The following is a 24,829-nucleotide window of genomic DNA, read 5'->3' on the forward strand; positions in this document are numbered from 1 at the left end:
GTTTTTTTGTTCTTCAGGCCTAAGATGGCTTCCTCAGAACTGGGCTCTTTGCTGGATGCCACTCTTGGCTGCTATTTGCTGTATTCTACGTTTCGCAAAGGGCATTGTCAGTTTGGACTGCGGTTGTGATGACTCTAGAGGGGCCATGTTTTGCTTCTTAACGTAATAAAAAAGAAACACTTTTTTATTTCTCTGTTTTCCTCCCTTCCTTCCTTAGTTTTTTCATTGCTGTGTTATCGGAACAGCATTTATTTTGAAGGATAAGCGATAGTGTGTGATGAATGTCTTGGCTTTGACATGCTTTACTTTTCCTGGTTGATTTATTTCAATGAAATGAGGCCCTTGAACACTGGGGCTGAGGTAGTGCTGGGATTAGGTTGCTCTGTAGGGCAACGCTGTCATAATGTCGTCACAGATGGGGGTGGAAACGTGACTGTGGTGGGCACCGCTGGAAGAGTCACAAGAGCTGCCATTCTTCTGCCAGATTTGGACTCAATAATTGATAGACAGCATGATCCGGCCACTGCTCTCCACTGCACATCTGGGGATAAGAGCGAGGTATCGCTGTGTTCCCCCTATCTGCAGTGTGCAGAGATGAATTGCCTCTTGCAGGCATAGGGCTCACCAGGGAAATTGCCATGGCAACGCAGATTTTGAGAGTGTGTGTCTGTGTGTTTAGATCTTGTATATAATGCATCTGTGGCATAGGTGTGCATTTGGTTTCTTCTTGTCCTGACAATAAATGAGTGACGAGATCTAACTTCTTTTTTGGGCATGAGTGGAAATTTCTGAAAATTAATATAGCATTTAGAAATATAAAACCATATGAAAATAATAACTTTGATTTCGGTGTAGTAATATAGGTTGTTCTCTGTGACCCTAGCAGATTTCAGGCTACTGATTCCTGAAGCAGTCTATGTGCAGCTTTGGGCTGCAGGTTGCATTTCGGCTCATTCTCTTGCCATTCTGCCAAACACAGAGCATTCATGTATTATGATCCCTGGCTGGCCTGGTGCACATAATAAGTTGCTTGTTCCTTCTGTTACTGACAGATACCAGGTGTGTATCAATCTCCACACCAGAATCTTGCTGTGACTCTAACACTGGCAGTGACTGCTGGCCGGTCACTCGTTCTCTTGAGTGGCCTCCTTGATGTACAAATGTCACTGCTGCGGCAGGTGGTGACAAGGTGAGGCTTTGGTTGTATACCAGAGACCCGATGTAGTGCTTCTGGTCCTCTTTAGAAAAAATGAAGCTTTCCAGTCCAAGCTTTTTGCAATGCTGACTTGGAGAAATAGTGGTGACAGCCTAGAATGTGATGAAGTGCCGGGGTCTGTTTCACACCACGGTCCAGCAGGGAGTACAGCCTGCTGCTTCGAAGACCCCATAGCTAGAACTGTGTGCAGTGTACAATATCCTGACCCAGTATCAGCAGAGGTGGAGTGCTATTTAGACTGGCTGGTAATGCAGTAGCGCTTTGATGTAGAGACAAAGGGCTATATTGTTCCCGTCACTATATAAGACATGTTGCAATGAGAGAGTTCACTATGCATATTTAATTCTTGAATTAAATTGCTGATAATCTCTCTGTGTATTAGGGTTGGTAATGGTCTATTCATGATTACAATATATTTCACAGTTGTGATTTTATCCTGATGTTCTTTTGTATAGAATTGTCAGTCATTGCAATGGGTTTGTGACCTTTGAAATGTTTGTTTAAAAAAAATATATTATTAAGGTTTCTTGTTGTGGGTTTGCAAAATAATTGCAGACAAGAACTGCTTCTTGTTACTTGCTACATTTCAGTTTGCCACAGCAAACATGAGAAGTGCTCCTGTCGGCAGATTCAGGTCTCTTAAAGATGAACAGTTTGAACATGAGCACACATGCAATCATTCACATCTGTAATTAACAATTATGGGAAACATCCTGGAGATGTCTGTGGAGAGCAAGGGCAATAAAGTCGATTTTTAGTTGTTGATCATTGCCATCCCATTCCCAGGAAGCTTAAGGACCAGGCTTCTTTCTGCTTTGTCCTATTTTTGGGTTTGTGGTCTAATTAGTGACAATGACCAGGCGTTCAAAGCTTCAGCGAGATTGATGATAGCAAGAGACCTTGAAAGCCTTTGGGACTGGGGTTCCTCTGTGTGGCTGGCTGCCTTTGCTGGCAGGGAATGCGCTGGAAATTGATGAGCTCCATGGTACAGTGACCTGTTTTCAGGGCTGAAGCTCCCACCTTTGGAAATGGATTTTTTACCATATATCCCAATGTTCTCCTGTTCACTGATACAGTCATAATAGCTGATAAACAAGTAATCACTTGCAGTATGAAACTAATTTTGCCCAGATTAAACTCAGAGGTCATGGCATGCCTTGATGCGTGCTTTCCCATCTGGTGCAGTGCTATTTAGGATTGAGATTGTTTTGAATCTGTTGATTGGTTCGCATCAATCTGATCAAAGCCAATGATCTTAATCCTGGATGTTCCATAAAGAAAAGTTAATCCGAAGCCTGGAAAATTAAGACTTTTCTAACCTGTAATATGGAAGTCTGTTGGCTTGTCAACAAGATTAAAAAATGAGGGGTACTGTAGTTATTGAAGATTACACTGAATGATCCAAACCAGATTACGGATTTATTCAGGAAAAATATGACAATGAATAGGCAAACTACAATTTTTTTCTTATGTATGTAAGAGAGAGGTTGATAGAATTCTATTATTTAAATTGTGCTAAGACTGTAGTTTTAGGATAGTTTATTGACCTATTTCTTTGTTTTTGTTAAAGCTACAACTAATTTACAATTTACATTTTCATTCTTTTTTTTAATTTTCAAGTACAGTGAGACCTCAGTAGATTACCTCTGGAACAAGCCAAGCACTTAGTATGTTAATGCAATGGCGATGGATCCACCTTTTGACACATGCAACAGTTTTACTTCAGGGAAGTAGATAATTGCTCTGTTACTTTGGCAAATACAATTAAAGTGGAGCAGCACATACACACCCACACCCACAGATACATGTATTCAGAACATAGGAGTAGGTGTCATTATTGTCCATAGTTTACAGAAAGAGACTAAACCATCTTCTCCAATTCACAATCTTTTGAAAGAATACTGTATAGCCTACATTAGAGTGTTTTAAACACTCTATATACTCGTATATACCCGTATATACTCACACAGGTCATCTATTTTCAATTCCTTTTATGGAATTGTGCCATATGAAAGGAGAATGAATCACTAGACATGAATTATGTGCAGATAAGGTGTTGTGGTCTGGCCTTCAGAATATTGGTGTTGGCATAAGGGTCTGACAATTCCAAACATGCTGAATATTATTGGTATTTTTTATGTTGCAGCTTTTGGAATTTTTCTATTGCTGTGTGATACAAATAAAGAAAAATAATATCAACATCTGCCATCAGTTGTTTTTAGCCATGGCAATTTTTGATGTCCCCAAAAATTTCTTGTAGTTTTAGATTATTTTTGGAGGATAATTAATTAGGTTAGTGCTAGTCTAATTTTTACAGAACATCGTATAAACGTATTTGTTTGACACAACTTTTTCATAATTCAATCTTTTGAGAATCATTTTATTATTTACTCTAGTAGGCAGGTAGGTAGGTAGGGTATTCAATACATACAACATATGTGCCACAGCTGATGACTTCTGATGAAAGAAAAAAAATGTGGATACCTTTTACTTCCTTACATTTTATCAATATATTTATCACAATGCAATATTGGTATAGAGTGAAGTCAATAAGTGAAGTGAACAAAAAGGGAAGTTACTTATTGTTCTGTGCACCTAAAAAAACCTGTTCTTTTTGATTTCCTGAGCTTTAAAAATACTGAGTAAAAAATCTTTAGTTCACCATTAAAAAAGACAAGGAAAAATGAAAAATGAAAAAAAAGGGTGCTCAGAGGCACTCATAACATTTATCATGGAACTCGGATTTCAAAAAGATTTAACTGCTATATCGTCCTGCCACCCCTGAGCATATCAATGAGAGTATGTTTGTTGGATTGAAAGGGACAGAAAAATGCACATATTCTTTAAAGAAGCTTCCAGGGTTACTGGACATTTGGAATTTATATTGCTTTGTCTCCCTTTGTCGACTTTCCACAGACTAATTTATGCCCTGTCAGGAGTAGAATCTCTTTTCATATGCTCCTTTTTTTTTCTCTCTCATAAGTCTCCCATACTTTTGTCCTCCTTGCCTCTTCACTTTTGATCATCTCGTTAAATTGCTCTGGTTTGTCCTGAATCTCATTTTAATATTACACCCTCTCTTTTCCCACTCCTTGAAGTTGCTTTTTTTTACTTTACTGATAAACCTGAAGGTTGCTAAGAGGCTTATAGCTTAAGCATCGATAGGGGGAGCTGATTTGCTCTTTTATTAACCTAAAAAAGGCAACAGGGAGCAGTCAGATGTTATGGAATGGCAGGGGGTACAGTACACGCTGCCTGATTTCTATGAAGTTTTAAAGACACCTGTGCGCATGTCCTCGAGTATTAGGAGCACAGAGTTCTTGTGACTACAGTGGGTGGATATACTCTGTCATTTGTAAATAATGTGGAACATTTGTAGGGTAGTTTCTTATATCCCATAAAAGTGAATCAGCATGATTCCTTGTCTGACATTTTTTGGAAATACCCTTGGATGAAAAATCTTCAGAAGTTCTCTGATAGTTACCAGAGCCACTTCAAAGTTTGTTCAAAGGAAAAGAGAAGAGTTATGTTTCATATTCTCTGAAGGACTGGGATTTAGAACATATTCTTTGCCAAACTTGCATTTGGGTCAACTTTCACCCCAGGACAATGTTTGTGCTCGAATAAACATAAGGCTTCTTAAAACATATATTGTGTTCACTGGAGATTGTGTGTATGTGTGTGTGGTAGACCGCTTGAGGAATGCTGACACACTCTTATTTTCATCCTGACATCCAGCTTGGCTTTCATAACCAGATTTGTCTTCTTGGCTTCTGCTACAGGCATCTTGCAGCTTCTAGACAAACATTATCTCACTTCTCCTCCTCTTGGTCTGGTTTCCTGGGATGTAATTAGACATATGAGAAGACATGTTCACAGCTGTCTGTGGCTTTAGTCAAGCCTATGCTGTGCAGTATGGGCAAGTTATACTCATGCAGTTATGTCTCCCATGCATTTGTGAACTCAGGAAAATATAGGAGTGATCCATCATATCCTCATGTGATTGGTTTTAGCGAGAGAGTGGTAGATCTAAAAACAATATCATTACTTTTTATTATCATTTTATGGTCAATTTATATTCATTATAACATTATTCTGCAAAAGACATTAAAGCATAACAGGTGTTTCTGAGGATGAGCTCAATATGATAAGCAAGACTTTTTTACTAATGTTTATTAAGCAAGTGTCACAAAGTATTATAGTTATGATTAATCATGTCTAATACTATGAATCTCTTACTATTGTTTTTTGCTCTATTACAATACTCACCTTTTAAGTGATGATGATACAGCATATTTAAGTCACAGTGTCATATCCTGTATTTCCTCATGTCCTCTTTTCAGCCTTGACACATCATTCTCTGATGGTGTGTGTGTGTGTGTGTCTGTGTGCTCAACCAATCTCTGTCCTCACAGCTGTACTAAAGTTGAGAAAATGAAAGGGTTTCTCTGTTTCAAAGGTCAGTGGGATCTCTTCACTCCATTCACCTGTGGTAACTCTCTGTTCTGTGGCAAAGCCAAGATAACAGGTGTAACGAATTAGCTCAAGAGGAAATATCTATAATTAATTATAACTGGTTATAATTAATAATAAACATTTAGATTAGATTTTGGGATAAACTGTAGCAGAATTAATGTTACAATTACTTGGTCTGTCCGTCCACGGAGCAGATAATATAATTATTTATCAATTCTGGGAATGATTATCCCCCCTCTTGCCAGGAAAGGTAGCTTTCCCACTCTGCGTGCTAGCAGTAACTTAGCATGTAGCTTAAAAGGTCAACGTTCAGTGACTCAGCTGTGAGCAGCACACAGAAACAAACGATTGTGAATTTAAAGATTTTAATAAACACGGCTATAGCTAACATACAACAATTAGACAAACATATACATACAGGGTAAAGGAAAGTGATGAAAAGAGAATGGCAGTATTACACATCAATTAACCACAGCCTAATGAGAATTGTCAGAGAATTCTTATGTTCACCTTAAAAAGGGGTTTAAACGTGCATAGTTACTTGCATTGGTCCTTATTTCATGCAAAGGAGTCCTGATGTGGTAGGGTCGCGATCCTCCTTGAAGGTAAATTTTGCCAAAGAGTCAAAGTGTTGAAAAGAAGGTGTCTCGGGGGGGAAGAAGAGAAGTTCTGAGCATTCGTGCCTGTGTGACGCTCTTTTTGAATGCTTTCTGGCACGCCCATCATGTGGCCTGAATAGCCAATCACAAGTGTGACATTTTGGCGGGAGAAGTTCCCTTTGTCTGGGTTTACGACTGACCGGACTTTTTATGGCTGGCCCAGAGAGAAACTGTAGTTCGTTGCAGTTACAATTTCTACCTTATAGAAATTGTATGATGTATTTTGTGATCACATGGTATGCATCACTGTTTCAGTAGTAAAGAGATGTTCCTTCTGATACCAAGAAAGGGACCATTAGGAAGTAGGAAAGTGGAAATACACTTATACACTTAATTATAGGTAATTAAAGTTTACCTAATGCAAAATAGAAAGTTGTAACTAGTATAATTCATACAAGGGAACGTACACACAACGCGTGCATATACGGGATCCACTTATAATCACATATTCCTAGCACAAGATACAGACAATGCGTTTAAGTGTGTGCGTGATTGTGTATTGCAAAGGTGGGGCCAGGCAGGAGGCCTTTATGGAATGCTTTGAAGCTTGGAACCCCCATGAGCAGTTTGCAGACCCAGTCTGTTTAACGCTACATTTGTGACAGTGGGGGAAGACGGGGCGATCAGGTTGAGGGTCCAGGTTTGTAATTGGTATGTAAATGTCAAAGGTTAAAAGGTTCTTTGAAGATCAACCATCTGTGATCCTACGCAGACGCTACACAGGGCTCAGCTTCTGCCTTTGCCTGAATCTCCCATGCAGGTGTATGGTACACGTTCAGGTGCTTTTTTAAAGAAAACAACATTCTGTACTTCTAGCTCAGCATGAGGTGGATTTAATGAAATGCTATGTAAAAAAATGAATAAATACAATGAGCACCCTGCATAAACAGACTGAGACGGTATGTAGAGCCCAGGCATAAATTGAGATCGGTAGGCTTCTGAGCCATATCAGACTTGGAAATGAGTCTGGTTATGATCTTTGCAACCTTTCCCCAACACATAATGGGAAACAGTAACACTTGAGTGAGCCTGCCTTTTGTACATGGCCTCACTCCATTTAAGAGCATGAATATTCCTGCAGGATTTTGCTTGAGGAACGGCTTTGCTTTAGTGGGAAGAATTAATCTCCTTCTATTTTCCCCACTCCTGCGCAACATGATGTGACCTTAAACAAGGATCATGTAATGTATTTCACTCAGGACATGCTTTCTGCTGCACAGCTGACATGGTACTGCTGCTTGATTTTTACTGTGAGATTAGTACAGCCCTCTACTGACTTTTAAATGAATAATAGTCATGTGGTCCTGAACATGATAATGTTCCTTTTCTTCAGATTTTAATGTTGAATGTAAATGGATGATTGTCATCCAATTATTGATAGAATTATTGCATTGTTAGCATAATTTAATTCTTTATTAAAAAGCATTTTTGGTTACACTGTAAAACCTAATAAGTTAATAGAACTAAAAAAATAGTTGAAACTGATTACATAAAAAACTTTAAGTGAAAGTAACTTAGCTTTGTAAGTATGTTTAACTGATTATTTTAAATTTACACTAACTTGGCTAAGTTAAAAGAACAGTCTTTAAGCACTTTTTACTTACAGAATCAAGTACAGTTAACTTGTTCTTATGAATTATTTGTAACTAAAAGTAATTAGTTGCTGACAGTTCACTTAAGCTGTATAAACTCTAATGTGACTTAAAACTTTGCTTACTTTTAACTCAACTGTACAACAGATACTTAAAACACAATCATCATAGAGACAAGGTAATGGATTGACATGGAAAAACTGCTAGGATGCAAACGACAGTGTTCAAGTAACTGTACTCGTTTATCGAAGACAGCAGAACAAATTTTGCACTTCCACACCATTGGAAATCATATTTTAGTAACAGTATGAACTATATGTATATGAAGAGAACAGATCATCAACATACCTGAGTGGGAACAGCTGCTCAGTCAGCTGCTTTAGTTTTAGCCTGAAGAGAGAATATTAAAATATTAGCATGACTGATAAGATTAATTGTTAAACACTTCTTGTACAATGTTTTATGGCTCTCTCAGACCCCACAGTACAAGCTGAACTCAGACTCGCTGTTTAAGCTTTATAACATAGGATCTTTACTTTTCTGATTACTTGCCCAAATGTTTTTAATTAACATGTTTCACAAATATGCAAAATTATAACATTGACGTTTTTGCATTAATGCACTCTGTTAGCTAGCTCTAACAAAACATGTCTGAATATGCATGAAAATTAAAGATGCGTCAGAATATGAAATAACAAAAAGTTTAATTGTGGAAGTGGATTCATCCCACAAAATTTATGTATTTTTTTTACTTTTATACAATTTGCCTTAATTCGCTTCTCAAATGCCTGTATACTTAACTGCTGAGACTCTAAATGCATTTGAAAAAGAAACTAATAAAACAACACAATAAAATTGCTGTGTTGTCGGCCACATAAGACATTATAGTGCTGAACGTCTACTTACGTTTGGTTGCGCTGTGAAGATCAATCCTGGGACGTAAATGTTTTTTGATTCTGATGTGTGCTGCATAATTTCAGGTTAATGAGTTAGCAGACCTGGTGAGGGAGGCTTTGAAGATCAGCTCTGGCACAAACCCCTGCTGGTTGAGGGTTAAAATGCAAATTGGACCTTGACGGTTGTAAACAGGGAGGAAAGCTTTATTGCTTTGCTAGTTAATTTCCCCCCATACCCTTCCTCTCTGTCATCCATATGCCCTTTTGCCTTTGACTTCCTTTTTTTAAACAATAATTTTGATTAGAAAAAAACAAAAAGCTTGTTGTTTTTGAGGTACATTTGTGTTGATTTTTTCAAACAAATACAACACTATATGAATTTTTAAATCTGTGAGAAAAAATAATATTAGACAAAAAAACTATACGTTTCTATTAGTTGGTTTGACAAAAGCAAGTGCAAGTGGAAGATGACAAGCACAGCGAAGAAGAGGTAATTGAGATTACTTCTTCCTTTTTAACTGAAAAATTGGACTTATGCAACGACATTTATCATTTATATGTCTAGATAATTTCCACCATTCCTATAGAGAAAGAGGGCTACACGGGACTGTGATTTACATTTTACTTCTCCAAGAATAACTATATCTCACACCTTCCTGCCAATGCACCAGTCACTTACCAAGTAGAGCACATAAGAGACTATGAATCTTTCAAATCACTTCTGCTGTCTTAGGTGTGGTGCAGGATTTTATAAAGTGTCATTAAAAAAAAAATAGTTCAGACATTTTCACCCCCTTTTAATGTTATGAGCACTGGGATAATTTTAGCAAGTTTTGTGAAAAAAATAAAAAAATCATATTCATGGAATAATAGCCCTTTTAAAATTTTATTAAAAAATGAAATATGCTTTATTTGTGATTCTGAATGTCTACACTGTCACACACAAAGCTTCAAGTTATTCCTCACCCCAAACTAAAAGACATGCATATAAATGTTCCATCCAAAAGATATGGGGTTTACTTGCTGCACCATAGAAAGAATGACAGCTGCCAGGGGGCATGGTAACTCTGCTATAGTGACTCCATAGTTTGAATCCACATTTTCAGATTCCTGGTTGTAGACATGTTCTGCAAGCTGGATCTGTGGCAGAATCAAAAAGATCAAATAGTTATGCATTATGCTGAAAAGTTATTTGAATAGTAAGGTAATAGTAAAAAGTACGGTACATTTTTGTACTGCCCACACAGGCTGTACTACAATGAATTCAGCAAATATGTTACCTGGGGTCGTGTTTGGTGCTGGTTTTTCATTCTAGGATTTAAAGAAAGGAATGATGTTGTAATTAATATATTCCGTGTGTTGAATTAGCTAGTGACTATTCAGTTATCTGACTAACTATACGACTAACTAATTGTGCTTCCTCATCACTGTATTCCACTCTCTGTGTATTTACTTACCCTTGATCGGTTGTCCTCACAAGTTAGATGCTATATCTAACACGGTAACATGAGTATATCTAATATGGTAAAAATGAGACCTAGAGCCCAGCAGACATTTTATATTTGGTCAGTTTTGTATTTGGTAAATGATTTTCTGCCACCATCAGTACTGTTATCTTATTGGCTAGGTTGATTTGAGAGCTTAACTATTCTTATAGAAAATCCCAAAAAGCCCTCATCATTCTTAAACTACCACATTCAAAGAAAATGCATCTGGAGATATTAATGATAAATATGACTGCATAAGACAAATGATCAGTTAAAAAAGGGAGCAGTGATCTCAATTTACCTCTATTTTGCTATGCGCGTCATCTTGTGCCTGCATTCCATACCACAGGTCATTGTGGGTGTGACCCCATGTTTTCAATCCATCCAAAATAAATTCTTCTTCCTCCACCGACCATTAGCTCAAGGTGAACTTGCAAGCAAAACTTTTTTTTTATCAAGGTGAACTTGCAAGCACAAAAGAGATCTGTGACACAAAAGATCCATAACCGTTTCATTGTCCAATAATATATTTGCTCACAGAATTGAATTTTTATTGCAATGCGAGAAAATTGCTTCTCAGTGTTGTGTTTTTTGTTTGAATAATAAAGACCCAGATGAACCTCTGTAAAAAAGCAGAATTTTAAAACTGCATGTTGCTCAGACATTTCATTTTTTATAGTATTTAGCCAGCTTGTTTATTGTTTTCTGAAATAAAAATAATGGTTTAACACACAGTTTTAAAGGAGGAATTATTGTAAGTCCTCTTATTAAATGTGAACATATTTATATTTATCATCCATTCAATTGTTATAGATCATTTCAAGAGCAATCCGACCATCATTCAGCAATTCCGTTAATATTAATAAACATGCCATTAACATATCATTATCAAGGAAAATTAGCTTATAATGTCAGAAAACCGGTAAAATATTCTAAAATAATAATAATTAGAAAAAATACTCTGACCACTGACACATCATTTCAAAAAGTATTCAGATTAGTTTAAGTGTAAACAGTTATCACACATTGGATCATATATTCAGAAGCCTAGTAGTAGTAGCCTAACTTATGAACCAGATGACCACAGAGTCACAGGTTCAAACCCCATTTACTTTCCCTGAGAAAGGCACTTAATACTTAATTGTTCCTGGGAGATTGTCCCTGTTGGATAAGGGCATCTAAGAAATGCATCAAATGTAAATCTATATGAGGTTTAGTAACATTTTACAGGTATGTTACAAGGTAAGTCTACTTTGTAACCAAATACAATTTGTATTTTTCAGCATTTTTCAAAGATCTAAAGAGTTTCTTCAGAGCTCATTCAGTCAGATACAATATTTATTTATTATTTTCTGAAACATCGACAAAAACCTTGCAGCATCAGCAGAATAGTGGGTGGAGTGGAGTCACCTGCTCTGCAAATCTACTCAGACAGGTTGATCAATGCTGGCCAGCCTGGAGAAAATGAAATGGTTAGGTTCTCGCCCAGTACCTTTAATTGAACAAGTGTTGCACATGTCTGGTCGACATGAGGGAGAAATCAATGTTTTGGTGGAGGCATGAAGGTCCAACCCACTTCATCTGGATGGTCTGAGATAAGTCATTGGACAAGCTTCCCAGTATGTCCAGTAACAACCCCTGGGTAGAAAATAAAGCAGAATAAAAAATTCAACAGTCTGTTCTCTGTGTAGAAGCATCACTGTCTGCAGTACCAGATACCATCTGGAGAATATATGTGGCGGACAGGTGGTTTGAGTGGTCATCAGCGTAACTTTTCAGAGCAGAACGGCTTTCCCCTTTTAGCGGCATTATGCTTCAGTTTCGGCAGCATTAATGGATGTTTGTGTGTACGGCCGTCACATTCATTATGCTATGAAATTGACAGAAACAAACTGACGGAGGATCTGACAAGAGATTAATGATTTTTTTACTGCTCAGAAGGAATCTGAGGAATCTGAAGGAATCTCTGAGACTTGTCTTGGTGTGCTGGCTTTCATTAATTGCTGATGAGAGTTCTCACAAATTAATTTTCACTTGAAAGGGAGCCATAATCTGTAATATACGTAATAATAACATTGGACTAGTTAAGTATTGTATAACATGTCCTCGTCCCTTCAGTACTAAAGATTGACCATCTGCCTGAGAGAAGTGGAACTCTGTTTTTAATTATGCTCTACATTCATATACTCATATATTCATATATTTTCTTAATTCCTGACGCAACCCTGACCATTTACCCGGACTTGGGACTGTTACCCACAACTACAGTGTAACATGCGTTCCCAGTGGCTGGTTTACATTTCTATACACATATGAAGTTTACTGTTCTCAAATACCAATATGCTAAATCTGCATCAATAGGAAGCCAAACTGTGTTTTATTTATCACAATACAAATCGACAAGTATTAGCAGCAGTCATTTTGCAAACAGATTATATGCCTATGAAAATCAATAGTAATAATTTAACTCCCCTCTTCAAGAATACATTTGAACTTTACAATGATTGACTCTCACATGTGAATTTAACAAAATGTTGTTAAGTTTTAGAGGTCCAGGTTTTAATGTGTGTTAGTGAAGGTCTGTATGATTATTGACTGATTTAAACATGGATGAGCTGTGTTTACACATCTCTGTATGTTTTTGCTGTTTCAGTATGGCCCTGGTTACAGCCCTGGTAAGAATATTCCTCCACTTTCACAGATTTCATTTTAGGATCAGAGGAACTCTGTAAATCGACTCTGTAAATTCTTTTCTCTGAAATGTCCGGTGTGCAAATCGGTTCTAGGCAAGGTGTTACAGCCTGTGTGCTGAACGGTAAAGCTGGATTCAACTGGTGAAATTACTGGTACCTCTTCACTGCAGGCATCACAAGAATTTAAAGGCTTCCATTGGAAGAATTCCTGGAACACTAGTGTCGCTGGGATTAATCCAGTGACTGTACATTTGGGGAGTGCTTGTCTGACCTTTTAACTGAAATGTTACTCCAAATTAGTTGTCAAAGTTCCAGACACGTGGGCCATGCTAACTACAGCCCACAGGGGTGTGTTCCCCTTGACAGTGACCTGACTGCTGACCTTTGCATTACACACACTGCAGTGCATACGCCATCCCTCCCAGCTCAGTTCTTTACCTGCTCTGACTGCAGGAGCGTGATCACTCAAAATAGCTTCTTTCCTGATACAGTGGGGAAGCATAAAATAAGCCAGAAGAACAGGATACTACCCACACTGTTGTGTGTAGAGATTTGGAAAGAATAAATGGGTGGGGAAAGGAGGCCATTTTATAGTCCACAGGTAGGGCAAATCTGTCCCTGAAAGTGAAATCATTATGACCTGGAAAGGAATAGAGGTAGAAGTGATTGCAGTTATTTTCAGCTCACAGTGGCACACGCACACATGCACACACACACTCACAGGGCAATAAAAGATAATTATGTTCTAGTATATGTATTATATTGTATATGATAACATTTTCTTATTAAAACTATTTAATTAAAATGTTTTAAGTGAGAAAACATCGCCACATTTTCTATATTTGTAAGGATATTTTGTATTTCCTTTGCCACAGAATGGATATGCAGTTTTAAATGTAAATAAGCAAATAAATAAATAAATATGCACATTAAATATTTCATCCTGCATTGCCATCTCCATGAAGACATGCATATTCATGATGTAATGTAATGGCTTTTTAAATAAATATCACTGCTTTCACAGAATGAACATTACTTATTCTTGCATATTAATAGAGTACCTTTCTTTTTTTTTCTTCTTCTTCATGGCTGCACTTTGCAGTGCGTACATTGTAAGTACTTTAGTGGTGTTTGCCTGATATAAAGCTGGATGGAAATTAAGTCATGGTGTGGGAGGCAAGGGCTCACGAATGCAGTCTCAAACTCTGTGTCTCCCACTCATGTCGGCTAACCTAACTTATTAGCTTTTGCAATAATTAGTGCTGGGCTCTGTGTTTTCAACACCAATGACTTGCAACTGCCTTTGAAGATCATAGAAAAGACTACACATACTGTATAAGTTTCTGTGCTGTCTCTCTCTTTCAGACTCTCACACACACACACACACACACACACACCATAAGCCCGCATGCTGTGCACAGAATATTTAATATATTAATAGAGCTGTCATGCTCAGTTTGAAAGCTTAACATCCTCTGAAATGACTAGCATTTCTGCCGGACATGTCTGAGTCTTCCTCTAGGATACAGCTGTGTACCAGTCATTTAACCTCGATCTGACCTACCGCCTTTGAAGACAGAAGATCAAGGGAGTATCACGGGTTAGTTACTGTTCAGCTCTCCCCTGCACTTCATGCCAGAGTGATGCTGAATCAATAAATACAATTTCTCAAACAGTTTCGAGTCATTCCATTCTCGTACACTCTTTGAATCAATAGATTCTGCATGCTAACTTTGCTGTAATTACATTTTGCTATGGCCATGCAGCCTACTTGCTTAACAAATTGGCTGGGCTATTATATATTGCTGTGTAAGGGGGAAAGCTGAATTGTAAGCTCCAGTTTAGATTACCTTCGTGACACATCATCTGCTTCTTGTCAGGTTTCTTGGAATATTCCAGCTGTAATTGTGCTTGTGGGACCTCAGTGCATCTAACATGCAACATACGGTTATTCGGCAACATACTGTTCACATGCTTGGTGATAATTGCAGGAAATTAAATATGCACTGCAAATTGTTACATTTTATTTAAGTGCTTTGTGACACATGGAAAAACTTTCAAAGGCAGTTGCAAAGTTGGTAATTAGTTGGGATCAATTTTCCGGTTATTTGAGAAATAGATATACAGTTGACTAAAAAATGTTAACTAATTAATTGAGAATAGGGGCAATATCTTATTTTAGGAGGATTTTTAATTTGGCTTTTCCATATACTTGAAAGATCAAAGTGTTTGCTACTGTAACTGGATGAAACTTATCTTTGCATTGTGTTGTGTCTTTCTGGTTCTGGTGTGTGTGGGCGCAAGGTGCGGCGCATGACAATGCTCAGTCATGTTCACGAGACAATCTCTGTGTCATGATACGGACCGGAGTTTCATGTTCGTCTTGTGTTATATTTCCTAATTGTGTTCAATTGTGTTTGATTGTATAAAGCTGCCCTGTTCATATCTGTTCACCGTCGGGCCATTGTTACATGTTACTGGATGTCTCCCCTGTCCTATTAAAACCCCTCTCTCGTGACACCGTGCGAATGAGTCCTTCTTCATCGTCAAGTCTTCTCATCTCAGTTCATGCTAAACGGTCGTAATGGAATGACGCGAACTGATTTGGACGCAGCCGACCCCGCCCCGCTAAGATCCAAGGAGCTGCGACACCACCGGGAGGACGCAAGCAGCCTCCTTGTTCCTAGCCAAAGTTGGCCTCATGTTCCACATGGTCCCAACACGCCTGATGAGTTTTCCGGGCGGCTGCGGACACCTGCCCCACAGTCCCATGTATAGTGCCATTGAAGGTGAGAAGCGGCCATTCAGCGAGGCGAGCCGGAGACTGACTGGAGCAGTGGGTGCCTGTGGACGACAGACAAGGTGCCGGTACCACACTGGCCTGAAGCCGTCTGTGCAGGACTACCGCCGCTCATCCATCAGTCATTTTCCATTCATCTCAGCCGTTCATCTCATCTCACCTTACCTAATTTCACCGTCAACTCATGTTCAAAAAGACTTTTTTGTAATTCCTTTACTCCTTCGTGGACTGCTTTTGCTGGCACGCTGGTAGTCATGCCTAGTAGGGAGGATACTGTCATGATCCGGTCCGGAAGGGGTTACTGCGGTCCAGGATCTGGAGCGGAGTTTCCCGTTTGTCTTGTGTAATGTTTCCTAATCATGTTCACTTGTGTCTGATCATATAAAGCTGCCCTGTTCTTGTCTGTTCACCGTCAGGTCATTGTTACATGTTACCGGATAAAGTAGTAATTTCAAACATATTATTTGATTATTAAAGAGGATTGAGAGTAGTCATATCCATCAGTATAGATGACAACGCTAACAATGTTTTGAAATTGTATCCTTTTTTTTTAAACTGTCATAGTCATACTGAATTGACAAGGAGGACGCATACGCACGACTTCACGAGACAGGGGTTTAATGCATAGTGGACGAGACAAGAGAACATCACCAGACAATGACCTGACGGCAAACAGACACGAACAGGATAGCTTTATACAATTCTAAAATTATACACAGGTGAACACGATCAGGGAACATTGCACAAGACTAACATGAAACTCTGGTCTGAACTCCGGACCCGGAGTCACCACTGCCGGACCGGATCATGACAATTTTCTTAAAAAAAGATATGAAGTAGAAAGCCAGGCAATAAGCCTTTACTGAACACTAATAACTATCACACTGTCACAGACTTGGAAAATTGATCAAGACAATGCTTAGGCAATTGAAAGGTCACTTCTTGCTTGAACTGTCTTGGCTCCACAGTCCATTTTCCCAAATGCCTTCTCCTCCATAGGTCTAATGAAAGCAGGCCTGAGCTCTCTATTACAAACTGTAGCGCTCCGAGGCTGAAAGCAAACAGGTGTGAAATCTGGTCAAATAGAACCAGTCGACGCTTCTGCCCAACAAAGTGCACAACCCAGAGGTGGATTATATATTGTTTGAACACTGTTGCCTCACTGAAGAGATATGTACACACAGATGAGGAGCCACAAAGTGGGATGGGCATTGCACCTGTAACTAAATTTGGGGATGTGCTAGCGTCAGGGGGGAAAACAGAATTAACAAGCCTTGATGTTGTGGGCATGTTTAGAGTTTTTAAGATTAGATTAGAAAATGGGATTAGAAAATGTTCGGCTAATTGTGCACAACATGACTTGTGTCATCTGAATAGGGTTCTGGATCGCTATTTACATGTTGTTGTGTCTGTAGTCATTGTTATCACAATGCACTCCATTACGCAGAAAGTGTGAGTCTCTGTTGTTTAATGAATCACTCTGTCGGCCTGGTATTGAGTAAACAGTTTGCAGGAGTCTGCCAGTAAAAGAGCGGACTGCACACAAGGGACGGGAGAATGGAGTCCGGGTTGTAACCTGAGTGCAGCCGAGTCCACCACTGACATGCAGTAATCCTCATTCTTTGTCCCAAGGAAATGAGAACTGTTTCAGTAAACAAATTGGATGTGGTGTTCACACGCACACACACACACACACACACACACAACCACACACACCCAAAGGTGGTTACAATTAAAATAGTGATTAAAAGGCACAGCACACAGAGGCCAGGTTACTTGTTAGCTTTCATGTCTGAGTGAGTAGTCCTACAGATTCCCTGTGTATCTCCAATGATTTATTTGTTGCCTGGGTCCTTTGCTGAGTGCTACAGAGAAACTTCTATTTCACCCCATTTTTCTTCCAAATTTGTGGTCAAACCATTATGCAATGAATTTGTATAAATCAGCTAATTAAGTGGGTCTTACAATGGAAGCACTTGGTTGAAAACCAGCACATATTCCATACTCTGACATCTGGATATACTATATCTATCTATGTAAATGCTCTTTTTTATTCTTGGCTTTTAGTTTATTTGATTTTTCTATTTGTCATGTATTTATTAATTCTGAATATAAATTTATATTAATTTGTCTTAGATTTAGCTCAAAACACAAAAGTGTGGACTCCCAAGTAATCAGTTTTATAACATTATAAACATTTGACTATTCTTACAAACATTTTGGAGAATATATAAACACACACACACACACACACACACACACACAATCACACACACACACACACACACACACACACATCATATACTTAATATGGCAAGCCAAAATCTCCAAAAAAGAGACAAAAACTTTACATCTATCAACAATTATTTGAATACAAAATTAATATTTTTACTACCTAACAAACAGTGGATGCTCTACACATCCTTAGTGTGAGTGAATAGTGTGTGAACCCTACAATGGCCTGGCACTCCATGCAGGGTTGGTCCCAGGATAATGTCCTGCACCATTTGTCCTTGCATTTTTTTGTTTAAATGACAGGTAACTGAAAGTGAAAGTGAAGTGATTGTCATTGTGATACACAGCACAACACAGCACACGGTGCACACAAGGAAATGTGTCCTCTGCTTTTAACCCATGAGCCTTAGTGAGCAGTGGGCAGCCATGACAGGCCCCCTGGGGAACAGTGTGTTGGGACGATGCTTTGCTCAGTGGCACCTTGGCGGATCAGGATTCGAACCGGCAACCTTCTGATTACGGGGCCACTTCCTTAATCGCTAGGCCACCACTGCCCCTGGATTAAATAAGTGTATCAGGTGCTTAAACTCCTACATTTGATACACTGCTATATATATTTTTTTACTTGTCCTGTTATGACCAATAGGCAGAATATGAAAGCATAAACTGCTCAGCTGCATTTTTTTCATTCTTGTACTGGCTTCTACATAGAAAGAGCATTGGCTTCTGGGCCTTAAATCATTTTTATTCATTATTGGGCTGGTTGCAACTAGAGCAGTCGTCCTGATCCCTGCATTTAAACTTGGTTGCTCACTGTTTCGGAGCTGACATGCAAAAATGTCAAGTAAAGTGGAGTAGGCATAGCAATGGCAAGTGTTGAAAAAAAAAAAAAGTTCAGAGCTCATTTGTGTTTGAAGTCTGATTGGTTGGACCATGTTTTGTTCTTCAGCAAACCTTATTGATTCCTCTTCTCAGGAACATTGATCCTCAGCTCAGATGAGCAACAGCGCTCAATTTTCAGGCAAGAAGGTGGGCCAGCATGTAACATTGTTGATTGTGTTTGCTGAGCCATTCTGTGGACTCTGCAGTTCTGCTGTTGATTTCAGGAACTCCTCTTCCAACACATTTTTTTTCTCCTCTGAACTTGCTTTTTTTGCAAATTAGCTTTCTTCGAATCTTTAGACGTACATTGATATTTCTTTAGTTGATCATGATTTTGTTTCATAATTAAATTAAATTTAAGGTAATTAAATATAACACACCATGTTTTAAATTAAACACACCATGTTTTAAATTAAACACACCATGTTAAATGTGACCAAAAAAACTTGATAATAGTAACTATAATTTATATCATGCAGTACAATCAATATCAGTCAATGTTAAATGTTTCTTTTAGTCCAACCCAAATTGTTCAAATGAAACTCTTCAGATGTTCTTACATTAGGATCAAATATTAATTGAACACAAGTCTGCTATCACATCCCCATTGCTGATCTGGGCTGAGTCTCCTGATAATGTTGCGTCGTTACAAGCAGTAATGGTTCATGTTAAGAAGATCTCTTACTTCAAGAAGTGTTGTCAATTAGTACTTTATTTGTAATATGATGTTTAAGATGCTTTTTTGGAAATGGATTACTTGTTGGAAATAGTAATGATTTACCAGTTTCATTTTCATTTTATAGATCTTTAAGGACTGTTGTTAGGTAAAGGATGATTTAGGGCATCATGAAAATTTAACTGTGACCAGAATTGTTTCTCATAATCTTGTGATATACTTGCAAAGCTTATTTTTCTTAATATTCTCAGTGAGAACTTGGAACATCCTATTTGTTATGGAGAGTGGAAGCAAGCTGAATCATCACCACCAACATGCTCAGGATGCTCGTAAGATGTCAGTTTATTTAATAATAATGCTAATAATCATTAGCTCAATGAAGGATGCTCAAAATGCCCAAAAGGGACCCATTTATCTGCCACGGTATTGACTGCAATTTTCTTTACTGGGAATGTGAGAGGCTTCTCATTCTTATTCTCGTTAGGCCTTGTTTATTTATGAGTTTAATTATGGTTTATGCATGGGCAGAGAGAGACAATGAGAGTGAAATGGGGAGAGCGTTATACGCCTATTGTCTCCCTGTTAGGTAACACACATGGCCATTCCCTGTAGCCTGCAGGTGCTTGACCATGAAAAGTCTTTAAATTTAAACTGTGTTTGAGTAGAGATGGATGTTCCTCACAATGAGGTGGCTTCATCTTTGTGGCCATCCCTTGCTTTTCTTTTGTTTGTTTATGTTGGCAATCAACTCAAGGGTATCAAGTTGCAGAGCAAGCAGATAATACACAAGATTGTACTTTGTTTGAGAGTGCTTATGCAGTGTGTAATCATTTATGAGGTACTGTTACGTGTCATGTGGCTGCTATGCAGTTCTTTCTCTAGCTCACTGTAACCTGCTGTGTGTGAGCTCATCTTTTATTGTTTCATTGGGTGCGGCTCCGAAGAAAAAAACAAAACAAAAAGAACATCTGCTTGGAAGATAAAGTAGTAGTAGCAATAATAACTATGCTCACCCTACTCCTTCCCCTCCACTATGGCAAGCCAACAGGTCCAAGCGTTTCTTAATGGTAGGAAAGCAGCATAAAAACGTCATTCAATCCTCGATGCCACATTTTTTTGTGGTAAAACGTTGTTTGGGGTTCTTGTGCAAGCACAGTAAAACATCATTAATCATATTGAGGAGGAATCAGATAGTCTACTGTAGCTGAGACACTTCGACTGTAGCCATGAGAGTAGGCTACAGAGTGCAGCGCACACACACCAATATTTGAGTGAGAACACAAAAATCTGACTGCTTTGGGAGTAGTATCTCAGATAGCTAACTGAATACATATTACATATCTAATATACACTTCTTTTTTTTTACTGATAGCTTGTTAGCACATTATAACACATAATATATATATATAAAACATGTTTATATGTCGGCCAAAAAATCTGACTTTCTCCAGTGCACTTCAGCATGCATTTTAAGCAAGACAAAATGGAGGAGGAAGATGAAGATTAAGAAGTAAACACTTTGCGCCTTCTCATCTGTGCATCTGTTTGCACTCTAGCTCTTAGATGCTTTTTTAGCATCCTCTGCACACCCTTGTCCCACTTGAGTCTTAATTACCTGCATTATGCTCGCTTTTGATTGACTCTGGGGTGTTTGAAAGGAGTTTTGGAGTTTTTCCAGTCGCATGTCTTCCAAAAAGCTCTGCCTTCTGAAAAGTGCCTGCACACCCCAGCAGCTTCTTTCATGTTTATCGCAGAGTGTTGGCAATTTTGCTTTCGGCTTCATACATCCCTCTCTATGTTCTAAAGTGACTGTGAATCCTAATGAACAAAGTCTGAACATTTGCCAGAAACCACATACACAGAGCTTACCTGAGCAGAGGAGCTTCCATGTGAATGGGCTCTTAATGTGTTATGTGGTCTGTATACCATAGATATTTATGCCCCTGCACATTATATTGTCTAGCTGCAGGATGTGGTCAGCGGAGATGATGCTAAACTAAATTAAAATCAAATTGTGGACGTGATTAAGTGACTCACTGCTGACAGTTGGTAGATTAAAATGTCTGCACTCATGGCGAGGCTGTCTGATTCATGTGAGTTCAACTGACTGCTGATGATCTCAAGCTCTCATTGTTGCATACAGGCCAATTAACAAACAATCTGCCTTGAAATCAATTTTTCAGTTGATGGTGCTAATTGGGGAGATTTTTTTCCAATGCACACAGCACCAAATGCACAATAATTTTTTTTTTTATTTTAAAATTTGTAACTTATTTGTGCTTTTTACCTGTCACCCACATTGTGAATTCAGTGTTGTAGCCCACATTACTAAGTAATGACAAAGTAATGTAATAATCATAAGAGATTTAAAGTTATTATTATTTTCTTTTTGACTAGGTGATTGGCTGGCTCATTGCTATGGCTACCACAGCCTGCAGTGAGATTCAATGCTCTTTGTGTCTCACTTTAATATTAAATCATAATTTTTCCTGTCATGGGGCCAGAGAAGATTTGGGTTATTAAACTGGGTTATTTTTGCTTTAAGGATGTTCAATATCTGCCTAGCGGTTAAGGAAGCGACCCCGTAATCAGAAGGTTGCCGGTTCGAATCCCGGTCCACCAAGGTGCCACTGTGGTGCCACTGAGCAAAAGCACCATGCCCACACACTGCTTCCCGGGCACCTGTCATTGCTGCCCACTGCTCACTCAGGGTGATGGGTTAAATGCAGAGGACAAATTTCACAGTGTGCACAGTGTGCTGTGGTGATGTGTATCATAATGACAATCACTTTTTCTTTTGTTCATATTGGTTTTCTTGGGTGATGGTTTTATGAAAAAACATTTTTTCCAAGGTGTGCAGCTACACACAAATTCCCAAATGATAAATATTGCATTTTTTCCTCTTCAGGCAGAAAGAGAAATGTTTGTGTGTTTGTTTGTGTGTGTGTGTGTGTGTGTGTGTGTGTGTGTGAGAGAGAGAGAGAGAGAGAGAAAGACAGAGAGAGACAAAGAGTTTGTTTGTGGCAGGAGTTTGAGGCACACAGTGGCTGCAGCCTTCCATGTCTCCCGGGTTTGACAACAGTTGGCACCACCTCGCTTCACTTCTGAAGTGGAAAAATGAAATTCATGAAACTCCATTTTCAACCACTGGCACCACCCTAGACCCCCATCATCACTCTCTGTATCTGAAGAAACTCATAATTGTATAAAACAGCTCACTGCCTTTTTCAGCATGGCTTTTTGTTCTCTAATTCATTATTTTTAACACCAATAGAAATGGGGGTAAATGTGTGTTGTTTACTTCACTCCTTACTAACAATAGCCTATGTGCAATGACTGCAGAAGAGCAAGTGAGGTGGCTGGAAATGTAATGACCTTATTGATTGGCTGGGAGGATTAGATGTCAGAATGCTTCCCCTTGTGCTGCCATTACAGATGAATGCAGATGAAACGAGCACTGAAGGCTGTTCAAGGATCACGACCAGTGGGGGCATTACCCAGTTAGATGGATCACTTAAATGATGGTTAGGATAAACTTTTATTTATCAACTGTCTAAACGACTAAATAATCGATTACCTTAGGTTCTTAAAATATCCAGCAATCTGGTGGGTTCCTCTGCAAAGAATTGTGGCACAACTTGCTCAAGAAGGGTGGACGTAATTCTAACTGAAGAATGTATTTTAATGAAAGACTAAAAGAGGTATGGCCCCAAAAGACAGAAAGCCATGAACCCAAATCAACACTGGTGCAAACTGTACACAAAATATACAAGACCATGCAGGGACTAATGAAACTGCAGCACTATAGAAAGAGTGAAGGGCAAATATCGTATTGTCACGGGGGAGGCAGTAGTGCATATTTGCAGACATGACAGGAGATGCAGGAGGATTGTGGAAGGAGAGGAGTGGGTGCTTGGGCTGGCAAGTGGAGACTGAGGAGTGGAGAAGGCTTGAGAGTGAGAGCACAGTCTTGGATGGCAGAGTGGCCTCCAGTATGCAGTGTGTAAGAAAGTGTGTTATACATGGTGTGTTATAACAGTGTGTTGTAAAGTTCAGTTTTTACCCTGGCTGGTGCGATGGGAAAAGGGACAGGCATTCGAGGTGTTGGTTTCACACAGGAGGTTGAGCAGAGGGGGCATCGTTGGGCATGCGGGTGTCAAAATCATCTTCCTGGTCTTTCTTCTGGGTAGCGGGAGGTGGAATTCTGTTGCATTTTGGATTTATGGTCAGGATGGTAGTTAACATCTTGTTAGTTTAACCCACCCTAATTATTTTTCAAATATATTTTATCAGTTTATATTTATATTTTTAACATAAAATTTAAATTACATAAAAGCTAAAATCAGCTCTCTTCTTCCTGAAACCGTTTAAATGGGGGGATTATTTTTAACAGATCACAGTGGCAAGAGTGTGTCTTTTCTACACTGAGCAAAGTTGTAAAATGGATCAGACAAGTATAAGTTGTGTTAGTGATTTATATCATCATTACATGTTCTCACAAACACATCACACACTCTCCATGAATGGACAACATGTTGGCCGCATTTTGTAGAGAAAGCAGGATTGTGTGAGGTGTTTTTTAGATTTGGCCTGTAATCTGCTTAATTTCTGCTTCTGATGAGGGCAGCTGCTCTTTGCGAAGATGCATCCAAAGCAGAAAATGCTTTTTTTCCATTACAGCATTGGAATAGCATAAGTGTCCAGGTATGAAGGCATTTGGAAACGTTCTCATCAACCTTTTATTCTACAAGTCATGAATAGTAATGAATCAAATTTGTGAGTCTTCAAGTGGAGCCCAGCTGCAGTGGAGTGCCGGTCCAGGGAAGTGGGGAACTTGTGAACACTCTCCTTGCACTTTATGTATTCATTCATTTAGTGGGACACTGATGGCTATTCACATAATTTCTCTAGCACTAGTCACTTTTGTGGAGTAGAACTCTTTTGTGTGTCCAGATGCATGATCAAAAGCATTGCAGTTGGACTCTAAAACTTGGAGAAAAAAGATTGACTAATAACAGTTCATTAAACCAACTGCATTCAGAATCCAATAACTGTGCCCGTTTGAATAATGTACCCCTGCACAGCTGGTACTTGCACAAAATCGACTGTGACACTTAGTTGATCATGAGTTAAACTTCTTGAAAGGAAGCAAAGTTCTTTTTTGTAACTGTTCTGATATAATGACAATAGCCTACCGATTTTTTTTTTTTGACATGT

The 24,829-nt window shown here is 38.7% G+C and overlaps 1 protein-coding gene across 1 annotated transcript in view; it reads left to right on the top strand.

Annotated features, from left to right (window-relative positions):
• Positions 1-24,829, top strand: part of LOC114786953 (neurexin-2-like) — a 384,882-nt gene that overhangs the window by 88,236 nt on the left and 271,817 nt on the right. The gene's annotated exons all lie outside the window — the stretch shown is intronic.

Source organism: Denticeps clupeoides, chromosome 1, assembly GCF_900700375.1.
Source record: "Denticeps clupeoides chromosome 1, fDenClu1.1, whole genome shotgun sequence".
NCBI classification, from domain to species: domain Eukaryota; kingdom Metazoa; phylum Chordata; class Actinopteri; order Clupeiformes; family Denticipitidae; genus Denticeps; species Denticeps clupeoides.